At 38.8% G+C, this 26,186-nt stretch overlaps 1 pseudogene across 1 annotated transcript; it reads left to right on the top strand.

Moving 5' to 3' along the window:
- The first annotated feature begins 24,149 nt into the window (after positions 1-24,149).
- On the top strand, positions 24,150-24,652 carry LOC308239873 (large ribosomal subunit protein uL11-like; annotated as a pseudogene). Its single transcript has one exon. The product of its transcript is annotated as a large ribosomal subunit protein uL11-like (transcript).
- The last annotated feature ends 1,534 nt before the right edge of the window (positions 24,653-26,186 follow it).

The raw sequence follows: 26,186 nt of genomic DNA, 5'->3' as shown, positions 1-26,186 counted from the left end.
ATTATCATTTTTCCCCATTTTACAGTAAATGAAACTGAGACATAGATAGTTTATGCAAGCTTGTCCAATGCCATAAAACTTGCAAGTGGTAGAGATGGAATTGGAATCCAGGCAATCTGTCTTGGGAGCATGCATTCAAAAATACTATGCTAATTACCTTTATGAGAAATACTAATTTATGTTAAAAAATCAGATTTTTAAAAAATAAGTTTTTATTGATTTCAGAGAGAGGAAGGGAGAAAGAGATAGAAATATTGATTGGCTGCCTCCAGCACACCCCCTACTAGGGATCAAGCCAGCACCCAGGCATGTTCCCTGACTGGGAATTGAGTCAGCAACCTCCTGGTGCATGGGGTGATGTTCAAACACTGAGCAACACTGGCCGAACAAAAAAAGTAAGAATTTTATGTATAAATCACTCAAAATAACACCCAAATATAACAACCATGTTAACTTATTCTGTGATATCATTGTGGTTTATCTTTATGCTCAACCCTCACTTTTTTTCCTTTAACATATATTTCTAAAACTTGAGCTCCCTTCTATTTGTTTTTCATGATTAAATTCCTTTGGAAGGAGAAATGCAGAAAGTACATCCTATGCTCAAATGAACTTTTTTTGTTGCAAACTTCACTTTCCTTTATTTGTTTTTTTGTAACAGTTTTATTGAGATATAATTCACATGCCATACAATTTACCCATTTGAAGTGTAACATTCAATGTTTTTATTAGCACGTTCACAGATTGTAACCATCACTGCAATCGGTTTTAGGACATTTTATTATTCATAAAAGAAACCCTGTGTCCTTCAGTGGTCAGTCCTCAATCATCCCATACCCCTATTTTTAACCAACCACTAATCTACTTTCTGTCTCTCTATATATGTCTATTCTGGATATTTCATGTAAATTAAATCAAAATTTGTCACTTCTTACACTTAGCAATATCTTTTCAAGATTCATTTATGTTGTTGTGTGTATCAGTCCTTTGTTACTTTTTATTGCCGAAAAATATTCCTTTGAATGGATATACCACGTTTTGTTTATCCATCCTTCAGTTGATGGGCATTTGTGTTGTTTCCACCTTTTGGTTATTATGAATAATGCTATTAACATTTATGTACAGATGTAGACGTATGTTTTCATTTTTGGGGGTATATACCCTAGAAGTAGAATTGCTTGGTCATATGGTAACTTTTTTTAAACTTTTTGAGGAATTGCACAGCTGTTTTTCACAGGGGCTTAACCATTTTGCATTCCCATGAACAGTGTATGAGGGTTCTAATTTGTCCACATACTTACTAACACTTGTTATTGTCCATTTTTTTATTACAGCCATCTCCATGGGTGTGAAGTATGTATCTCACTGTTTTCATGTGCATTTCATAATGACTAAATGATGTTGAGCATCTTTGCATGTGCTTATTGGCCATTTTTATATATTCTTTGGAGATGTGTCTTTTCAAATTCTTTGCCCATTTTAATTGTTATTTGCTCTTTCATTATTGATTAGTAAGTGTTCTTTATGTTCCCTATTCCTTAGCAAATAATTCACAAATATTCCTTAGCAGATAATTCCTTAGCGGATACATATTCCTTAGTAGATAATTCACAAATACATTCTCCCTTCTTGTGGATTATCCTTTTATTTTCTTGTTAGTGTCCTTTGAAACATAAAGGTTTAAATTTTGACAAAGCCAAAATTTATGTTTTTTTTTATTGTTGCTTTGATTTTGATGTCATATGTATGAAGGTTTTGCTTAATGCAAGGTCACAAAGATTTATTCTTTTATTTTAAGAATGTTATTGTTTTAGCTCTTATATTTCAATGTTTGATCCACTGTGAGTTATTTTTTGTATATGGTGTAAAATAGGGGTTCAACTTCATTCTTTTGAGTGTGGGTATCTGTTGTCCCATTACCATTTGTTGAAAAGGCTATTCTTTCCTCATTGAATTGTCTTGTACTTGTTAAAAAATCAATTGACTTTAGATACATGGGCTAATTTTTGGACTCTCAGTTCTATTCCATTGATCTTTATGTCTATCACTAGAGGCCCAGTGTATGACATTTGTGAATGGGGGGGGGGGGTCCCCACAGCCTGGCCTGCGTCCTTTCACAATCTGGGACCCCTCAGGGGATCTCGGGCCTAAACTGGCAGTCAGCCATCCCTCTCGCAATCTGGGATGCTGCATGCACCAGTGACCATACTTTTCATACAGGTGAAACACATCTTGCTGTTGTATGGGCAGCTACATTTTTTTTGCCCTGATTATAAAAAGTAGTACATAACATGATCCTTCTGAGGCAGTAGTACCATTTTTCCCATCTTATGGGTGGAAAAACTGAAGCAGAGAGAAGTTAAGTAATTGGCTTTGCCACACAGTTATAAGTGTCAGAATCAGGGCTGACCACAAAATGTGCAAGCCAGAGTCCATGCATGTCATTGCAGCGTCATCCTGTTTTTTTTGGTGTTAGAGTAGCCTTGCAAGATTTTAATTTTTAAGCCAAAACCGGTTTGGCTCAGTGGATAGAGCGTCAGCCTGCGGACTGAAAGGTCCCAGGTTCGATTCCGGTCAAGGGCGTGTACCTGGGTTGCGGGCACATCCCCAGTGGGAGGTGTGCAGGAGGCAGCTGATCGATGTTTCTCTCTCATCGATGTTTCTAACTCTCTATCCCTCTCCCTTCCTCTCTGTAAAATATCAATAAAATATATTTAAAAAAAAAGATTTTAATTTTTAAATCTAAGAGACTGTTCCCAATGTATAGGGGAGGGTCCCTAGGCCTGGCCGGCAATCAGGGCCATCTGTGGGGTGACAGGCAGGTGGGATGATGGGTGGGGGGAGGAGGCCCCCTCTGGCACCCGCTGGTCGCCTCCCTCTCAGGGGGCAGCTCCTGCATTGAGCATCTGCCCCCTGGTGGTTAGTGCATGTCATAGCAACTGGTCATTCTGCTGGTCGTTCTGCCGTTCAGTCAATTTGCATATTAGGGTTTTATTATATAGAATTATGCCACTACTACTCTCTCTTGTTTATTATTATAGCTTTGGAAGTATGAGTCCTCAAACTTTATTTTTTTCAAGACTGTTTTGGTTAATCTGTCTCCCACGCATTTCTATATAAATTTTAGGATCAACTTGTCAACTTCTGGAGGAAAAAAAATCCAGCTAAGATTATGATAGGGATTGCTTAGAATCTGTATATAATTAAGGGAATGTTGCAACAGGAGTAGTTAAAAAAAGGGGGACTATATATGGCCATGAATGTTGGATGGCTTTCCATTTAATTAGATCATCTTTACTTCCTTTCAATAATGTTTTGCAGTTTCAGAGTATAACTTTTGCACTTATACTTTGCACAATACAATTACAATTGATTTTTGTATATTGATCTAATATACTATATACTCTTGCTGAACTTGTTTGTGCTAAAAGGTTTTATTGTATGTGTGTCCCTGTGTGTGAATTCCTTAGTATTTTGTATATACAAGATCATATTGTAAATACAGATAGTTTCACTTCTTTCTTTGGGGAAGTGATTGAGTTTTGGGAATCCTCAAGACTTCCCCAGGTTTGATGACTTACTAGATGGACTCACAGGACTCATATATTTGTACTCATAACTAGTATATATTACAACAAACAGATACAAAGCAAAATCTTAGAATAGTACTCAAACCAAGTGTTATTTGGAGTTTATAACACAAAAGAGGGGCTTTCCATTTCCCTTCCCACAGGCTTTGTGTTGTATAGGTGCTTATAAACAACTGGAGCCATAGAGAACCTTCAGTGAATTGCATTAAGCTACACCAAAAATTGGTAGCTAATTGATTGTAGGGTCTACCAGTTTCTACATCCCTGCTTTTCTGTTGTAAGAGTTGCTTGCTTGGAAAATACCTTTGTGTTAAGTCAGTGATCCTGGATCAAAGGCATTCCAGAAGCTTGCTCTCCTCTGAAGGCCTGCAAAGTTCTCCAATTTTAGCTTCTAGTCTTGCTTTCTGGTTTTAGCTAGACTTGCCCACGCTCTAAATTCAAACCATATCAGGCCATATATAGTCCCCTATTTTTTTTTAACTACTCCTGTGTCAATGTCTAGTATCTTTTACCTAGAAAGTCCTCCTCTATCCCCCTGTCCATGTATTTGAATCCTAATAAATTTTCAAGGCCCCACTCAAATGTCACATCATCTACGAAACCTTCCTTTTTCTCACTCTCTTACTTTTTATGTTATAATTTCTCCCCTCCCTATTTCTGATTTAGCACATACTATAGGCTATATTATGGCAAGTTGTTTATGTCATAGTTGTTTAAGCTTTTTAAAATGAAAAGCTATTCATATTCCAATGGGCCACAGCACCTAGCAGAGAGGAGCAAATAGAAACCCAGTGGTTTGCTGAATTGAATTACAATGGATTGGAAGGAGGTCTGGTAGGTTGTTAATGGAGGGAGGATTTAACAAAAATCTTGCTTTTTTTGTTGGTATGAATTATGTGAGTCTTTCATACTGTACCTTTATTGCAGAACAAAGTGCTGCATAGTTTGTTCTGCTGTAGTTTACTGGGGATTCATTTTGTGATGACAATTACCCTTTTATTTGTTTCACTTTTAAAAGCATAACACATATCAAGACATCACTTCAATTTGTTGCATGTGCTAAATCATTACTGTTTACAGATGTGCTAGTGTATCTGACATTCATGTTGAAAGGGAAAATTATACTCCTAGAATCCCATATGCCTTGCAACAGGATTTAGGACTCAAAACAAAACCTAATTTTATCTGAATCATGCACATCAGCAATAGAGAACTTACAAAGAGGTGATTCCTAAAAGTAAGCACCATTGTTAAGAATTTCAGGCTGTAAAAATAATGGTATTTCTTTAAAAAATTGTTTATAAACATTCTTGATATGGTTTGGGATGAAATTCTTGCTCAAAGAAAATGGGAGGTATGGAGTCATATCTAGTTAATAAGTTGCATTAGAGCTAATTGAATGTATTCTTCTGAGTGCACAGTTTTGATCGCCTGTCTGTGGTTAGAGAACCAAATAGGTGACACCATAAAAGCAACTTCTAAAAAACTTTTACTAGATTCTACCTTGGGTCTAAACAGTGTTTGATGCCTGGTAATTTTCCAGTGTGAATTTCTTGAATGAATAAGTACATGAATGGGAGCTTGTTTCCTCATCTATAAGAGGAGGGTTTTAATATCCACTTTGAAGGATTATTGTTAAGAACAGAAAAAAATGTATAGAAACTGCTTTATGCAGTGCTTCACAAGTTGTTTATAAGTCATAGCTCCACAAATGACATGTATTGCTAATCATTTACCATACTTTCCCCTGTTTTCATATTGCTGGTGGCAGTAGGTTGATTGCTATGGGAGAGACTGTATCTTTCTGGTTGTTGTTTCCTTTATTTTCCTTTCTATTTTATTTGTGCTGCATCTTTGCCTCTTATTTTTCGGAAAACTTAAGAATAGAGGTATTTGCTGTTTTATTCAGTTTGTTTGCCTGGACAAAATGACATGTTTGTGCATCATGGTTCTGAACTCCTGTTCATTTTTATATGAAGAAAAACCCCTGGGAAGGGATACATATACATGAGAGAGTCACTGTGAAATAAAACTCAAGGGTTGGAGATATTGCTGTTATACACCAGAATATGGAGTAAAAATGCTTTCTATAAAATGAGAGTGCTTATGGATGCCAATTTACTTAACTTTCTAAACAATAATTTTCCCTGTGGGAATCATTAATAAACTCAGTAGAATTGAAATTCCTTGGAATGGTAATACATGCTGAAACCATGGAGGCATAGATTCTTGGAGAAGTGGTACATAAAAGATCATTTATTCCAGTCCAACTACATGATTGATTGTCCTCTCTAGCTTCCTTGCCACAGAGATGCTCAGCTGTATTTCAAATGAACTCTAATAATGGTAGGAAAGGGTTTCTCTATATACCATAATCATCATTTCATCTACATTTTCTAGAACAAAGTGCTTCTTCACCTGGAGTCTCTATAGTTCTGTTGCTCTCCTCCCCTCCCCTCTTTCTCAAAACCAACCAGTCAACCAATGAAACACTCAACCAACCAACCAACCAAACAACAAACAAATGGGTATGTAATCATATAGTTTTGGGAAACATTGCATACATAGCTCACACACACAAGGAGTTGCAATCCTTGTATATGTGTTTGCTAGGGAATGTTTCAGTATATTTAACCCCAATATTTCACGAAACTTACTTGATCATAAACCTTTGTTTTTACCTAGAACACCTGTTTATAACTTACAACAGTAGCTGGCATATAGTAGATGCTCAATAAATCTTTGTTTAAAAAAGTTAAGGAATGTAAAATTTTTAAAAATGATAAAGGGTACCCTGTATAAAGATGACAAATGTTCTCTGTCTCTGAAAGTGACACAAACAAAATTGAATGGGTATACCTTCCTCCTCTGTGAACCATCCTAAAATATTTATTTTGACACCTTTTAGGACTTAAAAATTTCTTCATATTTGAAATTGGAGCTTGTATCCTCATTTGCACAACTTTCATGTTCTAGAAGAAATATTAGTGATGACTTCACAATAAAAGCTTGGTTCTTTTGCTTCCTGATCAATATATGGAATGAATGAATTGGCAAGCACTGTTCTTGTCTTTTGTTTTCAGTTGTGCCTGATTTTGTGTTTTTTATTTTACAAGCATGTGGTTCTTCGGCAAGGCTCTTAAATGAAAAGCTGCTATAACTGGGTGTTTTCAAGGGTGTTTGTCAGATTACCTATTATCTTAGTGCCTCTTTTTTTGGCTTCTCAACTGGCCTTTTTGGGGTTTAGCAACTAGTCATATAAATAAAGAGAATGCATGCTTTTCATTTGTGAGTAATTGAGCTTTCTACCTGGGACAGCTTGATAGCCCTCCTATCAAATGTGAATCTAGCTAACAAGGAACATGCTGTAATGTGGACTTGATCCAGCGTTGGTGATCCAGGCTTTTCATTTATCATGCTCTGTAGTAAAAGAGTCTAAAGGGTCAGCAAGAGGAACATTATAAATCATATTTGTTCTTTTGTATTTCAGTAGTAAATCTGTGCAGAAATTCAAGAGCATCAGATACAAAGCTGGGTGGAACTCAGAGTACTGACTTTGGAAAAAGTTGACACTATTTCTTTTTTGTAGCTCCTCAGTGATAACCTGTATCTTCTGTTTCCTCTCATGTGTTATCTCCTCTCTCTTCAGTCTGTTTCCAACGCATGACTTTATTATTTCTAAAAATAATACCAACGTCTCTCTTAGTTATTTCATCCTTTTTCATTGGTACGGAAAAGTTATTTTGTTGGTTCAGTTGGGGAAGACATTTTACAGTAGAAACATCAGTATGTTTTTTCATATATGTATGGATTTTACTCACCGTTGTATCTTAGAGAATGTGAGGGGTCTTAGAAAGCATTTGTTATATCACCCTCACTTCTAAAATGGGGTAATGAGAAGCATCTATCAGACCCTCAAACCTCAGAGGAAAGGTAGGGGAAGGTGGGGGTAAAGGGGAGAGTTCAACCAAAGGACTTGTATGCATACATATAAGCCTAACCAATGGACACAGACACCAGGGGAGTGAGGGCATGATTGGGGGGTTGGGGGGCAATGGGGGAATAAGGATATATGTAATACTTTAATGAATAAAGAAAAGAAATAAAATGGGGTAATGAGGTGAGGGGTAGGGAGTGACTTGCTCAGGATCACAGAGCAGCTCTCTGACACAGCCAGTACTAGGCACAGGGCCTTCCACTCCCAGTCCTTGGCCTTTTATTTTATGCCAGATACCTCTCTTATTATATAAGTGGATTAACAAAATTTAGAGTAAATGGACATCTTTCTGTACCTATGCAGGAACCTGAATGGTGTGGGAGGAATGAAGTTGCAGATATTAGTACTTCTAGATCTGCCATCTGACATAAAATCCATCAATTTATCTTCTACTGATCAAAACAGGGAGGGATTTGAATTTCATTATGTAGGAATATTTTAAAAAATATATGTTATTGATTTTTTACAGAGAGGAAGGGAGAGGGATAGAGAGTTAGAAACATTGATGAGAGAGAAACATCATTCAGCTGCCTCCTGCACACCCTCTACTGGGGATGTGCCCACAACCAAGGTACATGCCCTTGACCGGAATCAAACCTGGGACCCTTGAGTCCGCAGGCCGACCGACGCTCTATCCATTGAGCCAAACCAGTTAGGGCTGTAGGAATATTTTAATGCCTAATGCTCTTATTTATTTGTTTATTTATTTAATAAACATCTTGTTTTTTATCTTTTAAAAATTATGTTTTCATTGATTTCAGATAGAGGAAGGGAGAGATAGAAACATCAATCATTGATCGGCTACCTCCTGCACACTCCTGCTGGGGATCGAGCCTGCAACCAGGCATGTGCCCTGACTGGGAATCAAACCGTGACTCCTGGTTGATACTCAACCACTGAGCCACATCAGCCAGGCCTAATGCTGTTATTTAAATGGCAGAAAACATTTGTGGCATTACCACTTTTACAGGCCTTGAAGGACAGAGAGAGTTCTAGTCCTCTTTGCATTATTCCCATTCTCACCCTTCTTCTATGTCTCCATGTCTAAAAATGTCATTGTGGGACACATATTTGTGGCTGACGGAAACACATTCTTTTATCTGTGGAAACATGTAACACTGAAAAAATAACTGTATTGGGCAGTTTGGATATAAAGACACAAAAATGTGGAAGTGTACTCCTTGTCCTGGGACATACCAGGAGCCTCATTTTAAAAACATTACAAGACATTTTTAGGAATTGATTTTTATGAGATTTTTAATGGCATAGATTTTATGAAAATAAATTTTTCAATTAATTGCTTTATGTTTCAATTGGGGGAGGATGATGGTTGGGTCATTTTGTAACAGATACCCTATTCAAGTGTCTAGTGTGGACCCATCGAGAACTTGTTTTTGTCATGCCCTTGAGCAGGGTTGACCCTGATAAACTACATCCATAGTGTATGATTTGAGGAGCACTAAGAAGAGTAATGTGTCATCTGCCTGACACCACCAGAGACTAGGTCTTTGAATGCCTTTTATATCAGAGACAAGTGGAAAATATGGATTCTATAAGAGATGTGAAACCACAGGCATTAAAACCAATAATCCAAAATAGCCTAGTTTGATGACCTGTTTTCTTTTAAAAAGTTATTCTTGCTCATGGACCAGAGGCAGGTAGTGGACTTTGATTTTTGGCTCCTATAGAGTTCACTAGAATTGAACATTAGACCTCAGCACTTAAGATCAGGGACAACTAAAACATATTGAACAATGAGTGCAAGGATATTGTTCTACTGTAATGATCAAAGGTGAGTTAATATAATACTGTTTATAAAAGACCTATTATTATGTCAGGTATTTTGCATTTAGTTGGCACAAGCACCCTGTGAGGTAGATGCTATTATGCCCAGTTTACAAGTGAGAAAACAGGCTCAGAGAGGCTAAGTAACTTGCACTTGTTTGTACATCCAGTAAATACAACAAATTGAGATTTGAATTCAGGTCTGTCTGACTCAAAAGCCACATGTTTCACTATACTTACTCTCCAACTCTTTTCCTGACTTATAAAATGGTATAATAATAATACCTTCCTTTCAGGTTACTTTAAGGATTTAATCAGATAAGAGATCTGAGAACTGATTTATAATTTCTAATAAAGTTTTGTGGCATAAAAGGCATTATCATAAGTAGAAGACAGTCTGCTAGTGTCTCTGTGACTATCTACCCTAGTGCCTCCAGGGCTATCTACCTTTATATATGCAGGGTGTCCCAAATATATATACACACTTTGAATAATTATTAATTCCAATGGGTTAAATCTGAAAATAAAGAAACATCAATTGAGCTCTCAAAAATCTATGTGTATACAGTTTTTAGGGACATCCTATACATTCAGAGTTTGGACATTTGCCCCTGGCTTTCTGGTGAATGAGAGTAGTTTATATCCTGGGCACAGATTCTGAGAACTAGGACACTGATCCTACTTACTCAGTGATGTTTTCAACATTGAGATTTCCCTGTCATGTAGCTGAAGAGTAAAAAAGGGAAGATCAGCAGCGTGTCTGTGGACACAGATCTGTGGGACCCCTGGAATTCTTTTTAGCACAATGTGCAATCATGTGTATGGTTCTAGCTGTACTTTAACATATATGTCATTTCTCTTTCTTATTTGTCATAGATTCTGAGCTGCATCTCTGTGTAAAGGACATCAGTCATTTCTTAATGCAAGACATTGCGTTTTTGTCCGGTAAGCAGACTTTTACATATATTTAGATGAGATAAATGTATGAATCTATTAGCAAAGTTAGTTTGGTCCTTATTAGTGTGTGTGTGACTGTGTGTGTGTGTGTGTGTGTGTGTGTGTGTGTGTGTATGTGTGTGGGAGAGAGAGAGAGAGAGAGAGAGAGAGAGAGAGAGAGAGAGAGAGAGGGAGGGATTGGGAGGGAGAGAAACACTTTTAATAAACACTTATACATGTGTAAATAGTTGCTAAAAATGGACATTTAGAGAATAATTGCAGGTTTTTCAATACATTTAGATATGTGATTAAAATCAATCTTACCACCTTTGGGTATTGACTTTCAGCTAAATCTTTAGAAGTGCATGATAGGTGAAAGTAGACTATATCTCCTAGGTGGATGGTGGCTGGGTTAGAGAGGGGCAACTAAGATGGCATATTTGAGATTTTTTTCCTCTACTGTACTCTGATTACATAAATGTTTATTACTAACTAGAAGCCCAGTGTGTGAAATCACATGAGATCCAGACCTGGCACGCTGCGGGATCCAGAGTCAAGTCCCACCTGTGCCGCGGGATGCAGCGTCAAATCCCTCCTGGTGACTTTGGTCATTACAGCGTTATGACCACTGGGTCTTTGGTTGTTATGGTGTTATGACAACTGGGTTTTTATTATACAGACTAGAGGCCCGGTGCATGAAATTCGTGCATGAGGGGGGGGGTGTCCTTCAGTCCAGCCTGCGCCCTCTCCAATCTGGGACCCCTCGAGGGATGTCTGACTGCCCATTTAGGCCCAATCCCACCAGGCCTAAACGGGCAGTTGAACATCTCTTTCACAATCCAGGACTGCTGGCTCCCAACTGCTCACCTGCCTGCCTGACTGGTTGTGCCTAACCCCTTCTGCCTGCCAGCCTGATCACCCCCTAACCACTCCCCTGCGAGCCTCATTAACACCTAACTGCTCCCCTGCCAGCCCGATTGCCCACCACTGCCATCCCCTGCTGGCCTGGTCACCCCTAACTGCCCTCCCTTGCCAGCTTGGTCACCCTGAACTGCCATCCCCTGCAGGCTTGGTTGCCCCCAACTGCCTCCCCTGCAGGCCTTGTTGCCCCAAACTGCCCTCCTCTGCTGGCCCAGTCACCCCTAACTGCCCTCCCTTGCCAACCAGGTTGCCCCTAACTGCCCTCCCCTGCTGGCCTGGTTGCCCCCAACTGTTCTCCCCTGCAGGCCTGGTCCTCCCAACTGCCCTACCCTGCAGGCCAGATCTCCCCCAAATGCCCTCCCTTGCAGGCCTGGTCCCTTCCAACTGCCCTCCCCTGCAGGCCTGGTCCCCCGCAACTGCCCTTCTTTGCAGGCCTGGTTTTCCCCAACTGCCCTCCCCTGCAGGCCTGGTCCCCCACAACACTCCTCCCCTGCTGGCCTGATCACCCCAACTGCCCTCCCCTGCAGGCCATCTTGTGGTGGCCATCTTTTGTCCACATGGGGGCGGCCATCTTGTGTGTTGGAGTGATGGTCAATTTGCATATTACCTCTATTATATAGGAGGATTCTGTCAACTCACTCATTTAATCAAGTAGCAGGTACTAAGTTGTTTTATTTAAGGATTTCATTTACACATGATAAAAGAAATATACTTTTCTAAAATATGTATCTGTGTTTGTATATGTATATTCATTTGTATATAATTAAAAATCACTTTAAATTCTTTATTGTTTAAAGTATAACATAAGTCACCTTTTCACCCAGTGACCTCTCCCCGGCCACCCCCACTCCACCAGCACATGCCCCCACCCCCCTATTGTCTGTGTCCATTGATTATGCTCATATGAATGAATACAAATCTTTTGGTTGATCTCTTACCCCCTTACTCCCTGCCTTCCCTCATAGATTGGACAGTCTGTTTGATGCTTCTAAAACTCTGGTTCCATTTTTTAATTGTTTTTTTCTTTACTGATTAAGGTATTACATATGTGTCCTTATTCCCACATTGCTCCACACCCCTCACTCTTGCCCTCACCTCCCTGGTGTCTGTGTCCATTGTTTAGGCTTATATGCATGCATACAAGTCCTTTGGTTGATCTCTCCCCCTTACCCCCACCCTCCCCTACCTTTTCTCTGAGGTTTGACCATCTGATCGATGCTTCTCTGTCTCTGGATCTGTTTTCGTTCATCAGTTTATGTTCATTATATTCCACAAATGAGTGAGATCATTTGATATTTATCTTTCTCTAACTTATTTCACTTAGCATAATGCTCTCCAGTTCCATCCATGTTGTTGCAAATGGTAAGAATTCCTTCTTTTTTACCACAGCATAGTATTCCATTGTATAGATGTACCACAGATTTCTAATCCACACATCTGCAGTTGGGCACTTAGGCTGTTTCCAAATCTTAGCTATTGTAAATTGTGCTGCTATGAACATAGGAGTGCATATATCCTTTCTGATTGGTGTTTCTGATTTCTTCAGAAATAGTCTGAGAAGTGGGATTACTGGGTCAAATGGAGGTTCCATTTTAATTTTTGGGGGAAATGCCATACTGTGGCTGCTCCAGTCTGCATTACCACCAGCAGTGCAAGAGGGTTCCTTTTTTGAGATGGTACTTCATTGTCTTTTTGATTTGCATCTCTTGGATGATTAGTGACTTTGAGCATGTTTTCATATATCTCTTGGCCTTCCTTATGTCCTCTTTTGAAAAGTATCTATTTAGATCCATTGCCCATTTTTTGATTGGGTTGTTTATCTTCCTTTTGTTAAGTTGTATGAGTTCCCTGTAAATGTTGGAGATTAAACCCTTATTGGAGATAACATTGGCAAATACGTTCTCCCATGCAGTGGGCTTTCTTGTTGTTTTGTGAATGGTTTCCTTTGTTGTGCAGAAGCTTTAAATTTGATGTAGTCCCATTTGTTTATTTTCTCTTTAGTTTCCATTGCCCTAGGAGCAGTATCAGTGAAGATATTGCTTCAGCATATGTGTGAGATTTTGCTGCCTGTGAATTCCTCTAATATTTTTATGGTTTCCCGTCTTATGTTTAAGTCCTTTATCCATTTTGAGTTTATTTTTGTGTATGGTGTAAGTTGGTGGTCTAGTTTCACTTTTTTGCATGTATCTGTCCAATTTTCCCAACACCATTTGTTGAAGAGACTATCTTGACTCCATTGTATGTTCATGCCTCTTTTGTCAAATATTAATTGAGCATAGTGGTTTGGGTCGATATCTGGATTATCTATTCTATTCCATTGGTCTATATGTCTGTTCTTGTGCCAGTACCAGGCTGTTTTGAGAACAGTGGCTTTGTAATACAGCTTGAAATCTGGTATTGAGATCCCACCTACGTTGCTCTTCTTTCTCAGGATTGTTGCAACTATTCAGGGTCTTTTTTTATTCCAGAGGAATTTTTGGAGAGTTCGTTCTAGGTCTGTGAAATATGCTGTTGGTATTTTAATGGGGATTGCATTGAATTTACACTGAGTGGCCAGATTATTATGATCTCTGAATGCATAATAATCTGGCCACTAAGTGTGTATATATATTAGAGGCCTGGTGCATGAATTCGTGCATGGGTGGGGTCCGGCTGGCCTGGCCAGGGTGAGGGAACATGGGCAGTTGGCCAGCCTGCCTGCTGGTCGAACTCCTGGTCGAGGGGACAATTTGCATATTATCCTTTTATTATATAGGATATACATTGAGTGGCCAGATTATTATGAGTTCAGAGATCATAATCTGGCCACTCAGTGTATAGATTGCTTTGGGTTGTATGGACATTTTAATGATGTTGATTCTGCCAATCCATGAACACGGTATGTTCTTCCATCTGTATATATCTTCCTCTATCTCTTTTTTCAGAGTCCTATAGTTTTCCGAGTAGAGGTATTTTACCTCGTTAGTTAAGTTTATTCCTAGGTATCTTAATTTTTTGTTAATTTAATAAATCTTTATTGTTCAGATTATTAAAATTGTTTCTCTTTTTTCCCCATAGCTCCCCTCCACCCGGTTCCCACGCCACCCTCTGCCCTTACCCCCCACCCCCACTGTCCTCATCCATAGGTGTACGATTTTTGTCCAGTCTCTTCCTGAACCACCACACCCCTTTTCCCCCGAGAATTGTCAGTCCACTCCCTTTCTATGCCCTTGGCTCTATTATATTCACCAGTTTATTATTTTCATCAGATTTTTTTATTCACTTGATTTTTAGATTCACTTGTTGACAGATATGTATTTGTTGTTCATAATTTTTATCTTTACCTTTTTCTTCTTCTTCCTCTTCTTAAAGAATACCTTTCAGCATTTCATATAATACTGGTTTGGTGTTGATGAACTCCTTTAGCTTTTTCTTGTCTGTGAAGCTCTTTATCTGCCCTTCACTTCTGAATGATAGCTTTTCTGGGTAGAGTAATCTTGGTTGTAGGTTCTTGCTATTCATCACTTTGAATATTTCTTGCCACTCCCATCTGGCCTGCATAGTTTCTGTTGAGTAATCAGCTGACAGTCATATGGGTGCTCTTTGTAGGTAACTAACTGTTTTTCTCTTGCTGCTTTTCAGATTCTCTCTTTGTCTTTTGCTCTTGGCATTTTAATTATGATGTGTCTTGGTATGGTCCTCTCTGGATTCCTTTTGTTTGGGGTTCTGTGCACTTCCTGGACTTGTAAGTCTCTTTGTTTCACCAGGTGGGGGAAGTTTTCAGTCATTATTTCTTCCAATAGGTTTTCAGTATCTTGCTCTCTCTCTTCTTCTGGCACCCCCATAATTCTGATGTAGGTATGCTTGAAGTTGTCCCAGAGGCTCCTTACACTATCTTAATATTTTTGGATACTTTTTTCTTTTTGCTTTTCCGGTTGAGTGTTTTTTGCTTCTTTGATTTTCAAATCTTTGACTTGATTCTTGTGATCCTCTAGTCTGCTGTTAAATCTCTGTATAATATTTTTTTTATTTCAGTCAGTGTATGCTTTATTTCTAGTTAGTCCTTTTTCATATTCTCAAGAGTCTTGCTAAATTTATCGGCCTTTTCTAGAAAATTCTTGAAAAACCTTATAACCGTGGTTTTGAACTCTATATCCAGTCGTTTGCTTTACTCAGTTTCTTTCATTTGTGACCTGTTTCTTTGTCTCTGCATTTTGGTTGCTTCCCTGTGTTGATAGAGTGGCTTTGTGTGCTAAGTGTCCTATAGGGCCCAGTGACTCAGCCTTTCCAGTTACCTGAGGTGGACACTTTTGGTGCACCTCTTTGTGGGCTGTTTGCACAGTCTTGTAGTTAAGCCTTGATTGTTGTTGGTATCACTGGGAGAAATTGACCTCCAGGCCAATTGGCTGTGAGGATCAGCTGTGTCTATGCTGGGAGAACTTCTGTGCTGGAGACAGCATTATGAGACAAGACTTGCAAAAAGCCTCTTTGCTCAGCTTGGATTAGTTGGAGTCTCAGGGTGGAGCAGACAGCATTGGTTTCCTGTCAGCCCTGCCCTAATAGGCCCCTGTGTCTCAATGTCCCGTGGTAATCGCTGCAATCACCTCTGAGAGAAAGCCACCCTCGAGTTTCGCCCGCTGCCAGACAGTCCAGTGTCTCCCCAATGAGTCTGGGTCCCCAGAGTCTCACCCGGAACTTGAGTTCAGTGCAGTCGGTAGCTTTTGTCTCCCTCCCGCTTGAGAAAGCCAGCTGCATACTCAGTTGCCCATCCACTCTGTGTGCGTGCCTCAGTACTCTGCCTTCCGCAGTTCCTCTGAGTCTCAGTGTGCTTTTCTCTTTCCTGACCGTCCAGTTTCACGCTGTATGAGTCTGGGTCCCCAGAGTCTTGCCCGGAACTGGAGTTCAGTGCAGTTGTGCGCTTTTGTCTCCCTCAGGCTTAAGAAAACCAGCTGCACACTCAGTTGCCAGTCCTCTCCATGTGTGCATCTCAGTACCTCTGCCTCCTGCAGCTCCTCTGAGTCTCAGTGTGCTTTTCTCTTTCCTTCTAGTTGTAGAATTTCCACTCAGCCAGCCTTCCTGTGGTTCTGGATGATGTCCGTTTTGTCTTTTAGTTGTAGTTTTGAAATTGTTGTGCGATGCAGCAGTTTAGGTGTTTACATATGCTGCCATCTTGGTTTCTCCTGGTATCTTAATTTTTTTGTTGCAATGGTATTGTTTTTTAAATCGCTCTTTCTGTAAGTTCACTGTGGGTGTAGAAAAATGCCATAGATTTCTTGGCATTAATTTTATATCCTGTTACATTTCCAAATTCATTTATTGAGTCTAATAGTTTTTTAATAGAGTCTTTAGTGATTTCTAGGTATAGTATCATGTCATCTGCAAATAAGGACATTTTTACTTCTTCTTTTCCAATTTGGATGCCTTTTATTTCTTCCTCTTGTCTGATCGCTGTGGCTAGCCCTTCCAGTACTATGTTGAACAGGAGTGGTGAAAGTGGGCATCCCTGTCGTGTTCCTGTTCTTAGGGGAAATGGTTTTAGTTTTTGCCCATTGAGTCTGATGTTGGCTGTAGGTTTGTAATATAAGGCTTTTATTATGTTGAGGGATGATCTTTCTATTCCCACTTTGCTGAGCGTTGTCATCAGAAAAGGGTGTTGGATTTTGTCAAATGCTTTTTCTGCATCAATTGGTATGATTATGTGATTTTCATCTCTCAATTTGTTTATGTGATGTATCACATTTATTGATTTGCAGATATTGTACCATCTTTGCATCCCTGGAATAAATCCCACTTGGTCATGGTGTATGATCTTTCTAATGAAATTCTGTATCCAATTTACTAGAATTTTGTTGAGGATTTTAGCATCTATGTACATCACAGATATTGGCCTGTAATTGTCTTTCTTTGTAGTGTCTTTATCTGGTTTTGGGATTAGGTCAGTGGTCAGCAAACTCATTAGTCAACAGAGCTAAATATCAACAGTACAACGATTGAAATTTCTTTTGAGAGCTAAATTTTTTAAACTTAAACTTCTTCTAACGCCTCTTCTTCAAAATAGTCTTGCCCAGGCTGTGGTATTTTGTGGAAGAGCCACATTCAAGGGGCCAAAGAGCCACATGTGGCTTTCAAGCTGCAGTTTGCTGACCACGGGATTAGGGTAATGCTGGCTTGATAGAAAGAGCTTGGATGTGTGCCTTCCTCGTGAGTTTTTTGGAATAGTCTGAGAAGGATAAATTTTAGTTCTTTGAATGTTTGGTAAAACTCACCTGTAAAGCCATCTGAACCATGCCTTTTGTTTGCTGGAAATTATTTGATTACTGTTTCAATTTCATCAGTAGTTATTAGCCTATTCCAGTTTTTTATTCTTCCTGACTGAGTTTTGGAAGCTTGTAGTTTTCTAGGAGTATGTCCATTTTGTCAAGGTCATCGAGTTTGTTGGAGTAGAGTTGTTCATAGTACTTTTTTACAATCTTTTGTATGTCTGTGGGTCGGTTGTTACTTCACCTCTTTCATTTCTGATTTTGTTTATTTGTGTCCTCTCTCTTTGTTTCTTGGTGAGCCTGGCTAGAGGTTCATCAATCTTGTTTATCCTTTCAAAGAACCAGCTCTTGGTTTCATTGATTTTGGTATTGTTTTTTTTTTTTTTTTTTTTTTTTTGGTCTCTATGTCATTTATTTCTGTTCTGATCTTTATTATTTTCTTCCTTCTGCTTACTCTGGGCTTTTCTTGTTGCTCTCTTTCTAATTCTTTAAGTTGTAGTGTTAGATAATTTATTACCATTGTCTTGTTTTTTTGAGGTAGGCCTGTAGAGCTATGAACTTCCCTCTCAGGACTGCTTGTTATGTTTTCTTTTTTTTTTTTTTTAAAAATAAATCTTTATTCAGATTATTACAATTATTTCTCCTTTTCCCCCCCATAGCTCCCCTCCACCCATTTCCCACCCCACCTTCTGCCCTTACCTCCCCCCCACTGTCCTCATCCATAGGTGTATGATTTTTGTCCATTCTCTTCATGAACCCCCCATACCCCTTTCCCCCTGAGAATTATCAGTCCACTCCCTTTCTATGCCCCTGATTCTATTATATTCACCAGATTATTCTGTTCCTCAGGTTTTTAATTCACTTGATTTTTAGGTTCGCTTGTTGATAGATATGTATTTGTTGTTCATAATTTTTCTCTTTACTTTTTTCTTCTTCCTCTTCTTTAAGAATACCTTTCAGCATTTCATATAATACTGGTTTGGTGGTGATGAACTCCTTTAGCTTTTTCTTGTCTGTGAAGCTCTTTATCTGCCCTTCAATTCTGAATGATAGCTTTGCTGGGTAGAGTAATCTTGGTTGTAGGTTCTTGCTATTCATCACATTGAAAATTTCTTGCCACTCCCGTCTGGCCTGCATAGTTTCTGTTGAGAAGTCAGCTGACAGTCGTATGGGTGCTCCCTTGTAGGTAATTAACTGTTTTTCTCTTGCTGGTTTTAATATTCTCTCTTTGTCTTTTGCTCTTGGCATTTTAATTATGATGTGTCTTGGTGTGGTCCTCTTTGGATTCCTTTTGTTTGGGGTTCTGTGCGCTTCCTGGACTTGTAAGTCTATTTCTTTCACCAGGTGGGGGAAGTTTTCGGTCATTATTTCTTCAAATAGGTTTTCAGTATCCTGCTCTCTCTCTTCTTCTGGCACCCCCATAATTCTGATGTTGGTACGCTTGAAGTTGTCCCAGAGTCTTCTTACATTATCTTCAACTTTTTGGATTTTTTTGTTTGTTTTTTGCTTTTTCGGTTGAGTGTTTTTTGCTTCTTTGTATTTCAATTCTTTGACTTGATTCTTGTGTTCCTCTATTCTGTTTCTGGGTCTCTGTATAATATTTTTTATTTCAGTCAGTGTATGTTTAATTTCTAGTTGGTCCTTTTTCATATCTTCAAGGGTCTCGTTATATTTATCGGCCTTTTCTAGGATATTCTTAAAAAGTCTTATAACCGTGGTTTTGAATTCTATATCCAGTCGTTTGTTTTCCTCCATTTCTTTCGTTTGTGATCTGATTCTTTGACCCCGCATTTTCACTGATTCCCTGAGTTGGTAAGGTAGATATTTGTGCTAGGTTTCCAATATGGCCCAGTGGGTCTGCCTCCCCAGTTCACCTGAGGTGGACACTCTTGGTGCACCCCTTTGTGGACTGTGTGTACAGCCTTGTTGTAATTAAGTCTTTATTGTTGTTGGTATCACTGGGAAGAATTGACCTCCGGGCCAGTTGGCTGTAAGGATCAGCTGTGTCTATGCTGGGAGAAGTTCGGTGCTGGAGACAGCCTTATAGGATTAGACTTGCCAAATTGCAATAGCCTCTGTGCTCAGCTTGGATGGGGTGGAGTCTCAGTCTTGGCTTCCTGTCAGCCTTGCCCTTGTGCTTGTTATGTTTTCATTGTCTTTCGTTTTCAGGATGTTTTTAATTTCTTCTTTTATGTCTTTTGTAACCCAATCATTGTTTAATAGCATGCTATTCAGCCTATGAGTGTTTGATTTTTTAATTGTTTTTATTGTATTTGATTTCTAATTATGCTTTATTTTATTTATTTATTTTTATTTTTTAAGTATATGTTTTTATTTATTTCAGAGAGGAAGGAAGAGGGAAAGAGAGACAGAAACATCAATGATGAGGAAAAAAATCATTGATCGGCTGCCTCCTGCAATGCCCCTACTGGGGTTGGAGCCCACAACCTGAGCATGTGCCCTGACCAGGAATCGAACCTGTGACCCTTCAGTCAGCTGGCCGATGCTCTATCCACTGAGCCAAACTGGCTAGGGCTATGCTTTATTTTATAAGTGGTATAAACGTGTGACATACTATCACTGTTGAGTTTGGGGGATTTTACTGAAGCTCACCAGTGATTTCCAAACTGTGTTCCAAATAGAACTGCCCTGAGGGCTTATTCCTCACCCAGACCCCTCTCTACAATTCCTTCCTTATCTGCTTTTTGTAGTTGTTTTTGAAAGGTTTCTGCATATGTTTTCTTTTAAAGAAAGAGTTCCCAATGGGGAAAATAATTAAAATTTCCCAATTTAGAATTAAAATATCTCTTTTGTTCTTTAGTTACAAATTTACTACCTAGTACAGCACTTGTAGGTGCACAGGGATAATAACAGTTTATAGATTAGTAGTTGATACTAGTAATTTACCCTTATAAGAACCTTGCATTCTTTTCTTTGGTGTAGGTATAGTTTGTCTAAATGCAAGTTCATTCTGTCTTTTACTAGAGTGCTTACCAACTTACTTGGCAAGTCTGTGTTATATTGTATACAAGATATAGGTTATGTTAAAGTATTATATATTATTTATATTACTAGTTCTACACTGTAACCTACCTATAGAGGCTCTTTGTTTAGTGATACACTAAATCTCTTGGTTCAGAGTTGTACCATTTCTCCTTTGAGTTCCTTTAAGACTCTTGCTTATATGCCATAATTCTCCATGATAAATCTTCCTTAAAAATTCTGCACTTTAAGTCTATTATATAGTGAAGATTTATCATCATTTGATTTAATAATTTGGATTATTTTGATTCAAAAGATAATTTGTGAATGGGAATTCTCACTCAAATTTCTCTTGGTAAAGATTAAGGCAAAGAATTAATTTTATCACTTTCCAAATGCATTGGAGAATGTGTGATTTGTTGGTTGGAGTGTTCTATAAATGTAAGGTCATATTAGTTGAGACTGTTGTTCAGGTGTACTGTATCCTTGCAAATTTCCTGTCTACTTGTTCTATAAATAATTAAGAGAGAGGTTGTGGCATTTCTGACTAAAATTGTAGATTTATTTCTCCTTCTAGTTCTATCAGTTTTTGTTTCATGTGTTTTAAAGCTCTGTAATTCAGGTACATAAGCATTTAGGATCGTTATGTCCTCTTGATGTATTTATTGGTGTTTGACCATCAGATGATCTTTTTAATATTTAGTAATATTCTTGATTCTTAAATCTACTTTTTTGAAAACTAGCTTCCTTCGAGTAATTTTAACATGGCATATCTTTTTCTATCCATTTGCTTTTAATGCACGTGTGCCTTTATATTTAAAGTGTGTTTCTTTTAGGCAGTACTGCATATACTTGGGTCTTAATTCTTTATCCAATTTGACAATCACTAACTTTTAATTGGGGTGTTAAGATCATGTACATTTAATGTGATTAGTCATATAGCTGGGTTTATATATACTATTGTACTATTTGTCCCATTATTTTTCCCCCTTCCATTTCTACTCTTTTGGGTTGAATATTTATAATTCCACTCTCTCTCCTTTGCCATTGTCATATTTTATTGTACATTGAATTTTTATATCTTTATATCTTTAGTCACTTAAATTCAGCCAAGTAAGAATTACAACTAAGCCTCTTTAAAAATTTCTATTAGCAAGCTAAATTCTAAGGCCACCCAAAAACTTTCCTCCTAAAATTTTTTTCAATCACCATTTAGCACTAAATGTTTATTAAGCTAGTATTCTGTGCACATGTGCTAGGCTGGGTTTAGAGTGCAACCTTAAGTATGTGTAAAGCTTATCCTTGCACATAGGTGGCTTTCATTCTCAATGTTCCTCATGCTCCAGGCTGCAGAGAGGATCATGGAATAGGGTGTGCATTTGAATTTTAACCCACAGAGAATTTATGGTCAGTCTTTCTTTGCATTGGTAGGATTTCTATACCATTGTTGCTATTATTGCTTATGTTGTGTCTTCACAAATCTATTAGAATATCACTTATTTCTTCTATTCTTTCATGCCCATCATGACTCTAGGACAGGGGTGGGCAAACTTTTTGACTCGAGGGCCACAATGGGTTCTTAAACTGGACCAGAGGGCCGGAACAAAAGCATGGATGGAGTGTTTGTGTGAACTAATATAAATTCTAAGTAAAGGAGCGGAGGGGAGACCAAGAGAACTGGATAGAACAGCTGGATCTGGCCCACGGGCCGTAGTTTGCCCACGGCTGCGGAGGTGGTTGATTATATAATTGCTGTTAAACCGCCAATTATCCATTTTAAATTAAGTCTTAGCATTGCTAAAGAAACAGTTATTTCCCAATATCCTGGGTTGTCCAATTTAAGGTATCAACTATATTTTTGATTGTACATTCCATGAAATTTTCTTCTAACTATATTCACTTACTGTGTTCTCCCCCCACCCCCCATATCCATTTAGGATCTACTCAGTCACTTTTTACTAGTAAACTTAGGAGCATGGTGCCATTTTGGTTTATGTAGAGGTATTACCCTTATAAAAGTTACATTGGCCAAAAACACTCTCCTAACTGCTCCTCTCATATTTAAAAATTATCTTTCTTGCATTATTGTCACACAAATTATTAATTTGCTTGATTTTTAAATACTATTTTAGGTGGCCGCGGAAAGGACAATGCTTGGATCATTACATTTCCAGAAAATTGTAATTTCAGATGCATACCAGAAGAAGTGATAACAAAAGTACTGAAATATTTGACATCTATTGCAAGGTATGGCATTTCCTAACAGTTTTCAATTTATTTTATATTAGATTCCCATATGAATGTAATAACAGGACAATGGCTTTTAAGTATGACTATTATTATTATTATAAATGATCATAAGAATCATCTTCAGAGTAGATAAGAAATAGAAAGGGAAGCAGTCAGCTAACTAAATAGCTATAAAAATTATATGGGTGGGGGATTTCTGAATACAAAATTGGGGGTTTAGAAATATTTGTTCCCATAAAGAACATAAGTTGAAATAGTATATAAAGCTTTAATTTGTGCAAAAGGAAATCTTGCTAGTCAAGAGTGAGGGCAGCTATTCTTCAGTTCTTCCAAGGGTAAAATAAGAAAAATGTTAAATAGACTCAAAAGTGATATCCTATATAATAAAGAGGTAATATGCAAATTGACCCTCACACCCTCACGCAAGATGGCCGCCCCCATGTGGTCAAAGATGGCCACCACAAGATGGCCGGCAGGGGAGGGCAGTTGTGGGTGATCAGGCCAGCAGTGGAGGGCAGTTAGGGGCAACCAGGCCAGCAGGGAGGGCAGTTAGGTGTGACTGGGCCAGCAGGGGAGGGCAGTTGCTGGGGGGACCAGGCCATCAAGGGAGGGCAATTGCGGGGGGACCAGGCCTGCAGGGGAGGACAGTTGGGGGGGACCCAGGCCTGCAGGGGAGGACAGTTGGGGGGGACCCAGGCCTGCAGGGGAGGGCAGTTGTGGGGGACCATGCCAGCAGGGAGGGCAGTTAGGGGTGTCCGGGCTAGTAGAGGAGGGCATTTGGGAGAGACCAGGTCTGCAGGGGAGGGCAGTTGTGGGCGATCAGGCCAGCAGGGAGGGCAGAGGAGGGCAATTGGTGGTTACTAGGCCTGCAGGGGAGGGCAGTTGGGGGCAATCGGGCCAGCAGGTGAGGGCAGTTGGGGGCGATTGGGTCGGCAGGGGAGTGGTTAGGGGGTGATCAGGCCGGCAGGCAGAAGTGGTTAGGGGTAATCAGGCAGGCAGGCAGGCGAGCGGTTGGAGAGGGTGCAGGCTGAGGGACAACCCGCACGAATTTCGTGCACTGGGCCTCCAGTTGTAATATATTAGGAGGAACTTATTGATATTGGAGAACATTTGAGACTTGAACACTTTAAGAGAGAATCTTTCAAAAGTTCCCTTAAAGATCTTACTTAGGTTGAAGATAAATTTGTTAAAGGAAACATTTTACAGTTGCTTACCCTGAAGACTAAGGGGGCACAAATCTAGGATTGTAGAATTGTGAAGAGTCTCCTGGACAAATATCAAATTCTAAAAAACTAAATTTACAGAACACCCCTTGAAGCTTGAAAGTGGTCTTTTTTAGGGCAAATATAAATTCTAGCTTTTGAAAAGCTTTTGGCTTGGAGGAGGCTTAGGTGTAACTTTCTTTGGTTGTCTCTATTCTGGGTTCATCCAATACCTGCTGCCTCCACCATGCTGCCAAAGTTCAACCCCAATGAAATCAAAATCATATACCTTAGCTGCTACAGTGAGGAAGTTGGTGCCACATCTGCCCTGGTCCCCAAGATCAACCCCCTGTGTCTGACTCCAAAAAAATGTTGGTATTTACATGGCTTGAGCAATTGTTGATTGGAAGAGGCTGGGGATTACAGTGAAACTGACCATGCAGAACAAACAGGCCCATATTGAGGTAGTACCTTCTGCCTCTGCCCTGATCATCAAAGCCCTCAAAGAACTGCCAAGAGGCAGAAAGAAGGAAGAAAAACCGCATTAAGCACAGTGGAAATATCACTTTTGATGAGATTATTAACATTGTCTGACAGATGTGGCACTGATGTTTAACTATATAACTCTCTGTAACCATTATGGAGATCCTGGGGAATGCCCAGTTTGTGGGCTGCAATGTTGATGGCTGCCACCCTCATGACATCATAGATGACATCAACAGTGGTGCAGTGGAATGCCCTGCTAGTTAAAAACTACAAAGGAACATGTTTCAATTAAAGATCATTTAACAATAAAAAAAAGTTCTGTTATCCACTAAACTGCATTCCCTAAAATGGTAGACAAAAGATTAAAACATATTTAATAGTATTTTTCTGAATGAATGAATAAATTAATGATTGTTGGCTTATGGTGGATTACCATGGAAAGTTAAATCTGATATCATGAAAGACAGCTGTCTATAACATTTACCCATACCCATGATTGCAGTATTCCAAATCCATTTTAGTAACCTATCTGCATTACACTGTCAGTTGCCTGTTTTAAACATTGATATTAATGCTGAAAAAGATATTTTAAATAGTGAGTCATGGAATAAATTGGTTTTCCAAGGTAGCACTTTGTGATAGCTTCCAAAACCAAAACTGTCTTTAGTTAAGACATCAAATTAAATGAAATAATCAGAAGTAAGGATGTATCTAGCAAATTTGGATTATTACTAATAAGTACATATTATTTTCTCTTATTTTGCAGGAAAAATGGATCTGACTCCCGGTTTACCATTATTCTTGATCGAAGATTGGATACATGGTCTTCTATCAAAATCTCTCTCCAAAAAATCTCTGTAAGTACGAATGCATTTTTAGTAACTTATTTTTGTTTTACATTATATGTTCTGTTTGTGGGGACATAGAATATTTTGATACTGATGGAGATGAAAAATTACTGATGGAGACAATAAAATAGATGTGATGGTGAGGTGGGAAAGTAGGAAGAAGAGTTGGTACAGGAGATTGAGCTAAACAACTCCACCCAAAATAAAACCTAATGGGAAAGAATGAGTAGTTAACGGTTCCAGTTATGAGTGGAAGAGACTCATGGTTCCTTATGACTTTCAGAGCAAGGCAATTTTTTATGGGAACTTTTAAAACTGGAAATAGCTGTGTTGTATACTCATTATAATATGGAAAAATATAAAGAAGAAAGTTTAAAACAGTAGTTAATAATCCAACCATCCAAAAATAAGCACTTTTTAACAAGTGTATCTTTCCAGGTTCCCCCCTCACCCTACAAGTTTTGGGATAGAGTTAGGAAGTGAGTCACATATAAAATGACATATATAACTTTTTGGAATCTAGTCCCCAGCTTTCTACGATCCAGATAAAACAGATTCCCTAAAGGAAACATTATGAGAGACGCAATCCTGCCCACAGGGAAGATGATCTTTTACATTGTTAGGCTCACCTGGATATAGTGGCATTGTTTGAAACTTCTCTTTCATAAAAGAGGAGGGAGATGAAGAAACCGTAGATTCCTTCTGAGCTGGCAACAGTAGGGCTGTCTGTGGAAGTACCATGTCATCAATTTTCAATCAGACCAGAGTAGCTGGGAATCAATATATTTTTTTTCTTTGGGAGTCTAACATCAACCATCTGAAATTCTTATTTGTCTCCTGACTGACACAGAAGGCCACACCCAGCAGAGAAAGTTGATTTGTCAATGCAAGACAAAAATCCAGGTTGTTAGGCTTCTGAGCCTGGGTTCTTTTTACTATACTAAGTGTCT

This window comes from Plecotus auritus (assembly GCF_963455305.1).
Source record: "Plecotus auritus genome assembly, chromosome: X".
Lineage (NCBI taxonomy): Eukaryota > Metazoa > Chordata > Mammalia > Chiroptera > Vespertilionidae > Plecotus > Plecotus auritus.
This window is presented reverse-complemented; position numbering and strand designations above follow the sequence as displayed.